General features: G+C 41.6%; 1 non-coding gene across 1 annotated transcript; it reads left to right on the forward strand.

The window, feature by feature from the left end:
* Positions 1 to 206: 206 nt before the first annotated feature.
* Positions 207 to 365, forward strand: LOC115067049. Its single transcript, XR_003846487.1, has one exon. It is a non-coding gene; the product is annotated as a U1 spliceosomal RNA (small nuclear RNA).
* The last annotated feature ends 1,874 nt before the right edge of the window (positions 366 to 2,239 follow it).

The raw sequence follows: 2,239 nt of genomic DNA on the forward strand, positions 1-2,239 counted from the left end.
TATTACGTAAATTTACACTAGCTTGTTTACATTGGGGTTTCTTGGAAGAGACTATTCAGTATTTTTTCTAACATATGCATATGTTAACATAGCAAATAAAAACCTTCCAACAAAACAAGTGCTTCTAAAATAAAAATGATTGCATTTTAGATTACATATATTTATATACCCACCAAACACAATATATGTTCTTGAAATACTGCCAGACACTTACCCTGGCAGGGGAGATAATATGATCAAGAAGTTGGTTTTCCCAGGGCAAGGCTTACCCATTGCATTTAGCTGACCCCTGAAATTTCCCCAAATGAGGGAAACTCCATTGCATACTTTGTGGTAGTGGAAGACTATGTTTGCACTCTACTCCCATGCATGTACACATGCATGCATACAAGAAATACTGCCAGAAACAATAAAAGTAGTTGATAGTATGTTTTTCAGAAATTGGAAATAAGAATAAAATGATGTGTGCGTTTCTTTCTATGTTGCTGTGATAAAATACACTAACGAAAACAACTTATGGGAGAAAGGGTTTATTCTGGTCACAATTCAAGGTATACTCAATTATGTTGGGGAAGTCAAGGCAACAGGAGCTTGAAGCAGCTGGTCACATTACACCCACAATCCAGAAGTGGAGGAGGGGCACTGGAGGGATGCCTCAGCAGTTAAGAGCACTGGCTGCTCTTGCAGGGGACTTGGGTTCATTTCCTGGCACTCACATGGCAGCTAACAACCATCTGAAATTCCAGTTCCAGGGCATCTGACACCCTCTTCTGGCCTCCACAGGCATTGTATGCAAGTGGTGCAGTCGCATGCAGGCAAAGCACTCATACACATAAAATAAAAAATAAAAAAATTTTAAAAGAAATCAGGTGGGGAATGCATACTGGTGCTCATTTCCCTTTCTCCATTTGTACAGCCCAGGATCCCAGCCAGGGGATGGCGCCACCCGCAGTGGCTGGGTCTTTCCACCTCAAGTAATAATTGAGATAATTCCCCTGCAGTTGTGCCCAGAGGTCCATTTCCAGGTGATTCTAGATCCTGTCAACTTGACAATACTAGCCATCACAACTTCACTCTTTCTCAAGTTGACACCCAAACACATCACTTTTAAGCCATAGCCTTCCACTCCTTATCCCTATAGGCTCACGATCATTGTAAGGTAAAATACATTCAGTCCAATTTTGAAATTCCCCAAGGTCTTTAACAATTCAAACACTTTAGAAGTCCAAAGCCTCTTAACTCTGGGTGGCTATATAATCAAAAAGTTACATACTCCCAACATACAGTGGCACAGAGTAAACCTTCTTATTCCAAAAGGGAAGGATAAAGGGCATGTCAGTGATTAGGCCAAAGCAAGGAAAACACCAAATCTGGCAGCACTATATCCAGCTTCCAGAGTTTGTAATGTAATCCTAGGTTCAACAAGGTCTTGAGTAGCCACACCTCTCCAGCTCTGCTACTTGCAGCACCCAAAGAGATTTGGCTAGCCCCACTCCATGGCTGCTGCTCTCCTTAGCAGACACCTTAGCATAGCCATCATCCTGGGGTCTGCACTGCAATTTAAGACTTCACGGGTTCACACAATGGTCTCTCAAGGTTTCCTTGCAGGGATTCAGACTTTGCTCCACATTGCCTGGCTTCAGTTGCTCTCGGAAGCTGTGGAGCAAGACTCCATGGTCTCCTCAGTCATGATCTTTCATTCTTCCCAAACCAGTACCCATTTGGACAGCACTGCCAAGTTGCTGCCTGCTCAAAATATAGCTTGACCCTCTTAGACCATAACTGTGTTGACAACACTGTTTCTGACTGCCCCCTTGTAAAAACAATTTCTCCACCTTCAGAACTTTTGGCTGTTTCAATACTCCTCTGCAAATTTTTCTCCTTGGATGCTTTCAACTACTAAACAGTCATTTTTTATACTGTTTGATTTAGTGTGTTCTTCATCTTATTCTTTCATCTTTTGTGACCAGATTATTTTTCTTTTTAGCTTTTGGTGAGGTTCATGTAATTAGGTAAGTCATTAGTTACCTCTGCTAGTTATTTATGGATGTCTGTTTTCCTTTTATTCTGTAATGATAGAAGCCCCAGTTTGCACCTGGACACATGACCATATTCTTAGCTGGGAGTAGTGGTGCAGGTCTGTAATCATAGCACCCATTCATTGAAAAGACTTATTTCCCCTGTTATTCCTGTGTTTGCAGGAATAATTATTTAAGCATTTTTGTGGGGGTTGAGGTTC

This window comes from Nannospalax galili, unplaced genomic scaffold, assembly GCF_000622305.1.
Source record: "Nannospalax galili isolate Female #2095 unplaced genomic scaffold, S.galili_v1.0 scaffold891, whole genome shotgun sequence".
In the NCBI taxonomy this organism is placed as follows: domain Eukaryota; kingdom Metazoa; phylum Chordata; class Mammalia; order Rodentia; family Spalacidae; genus Nannospalax; species Nannospalax galili.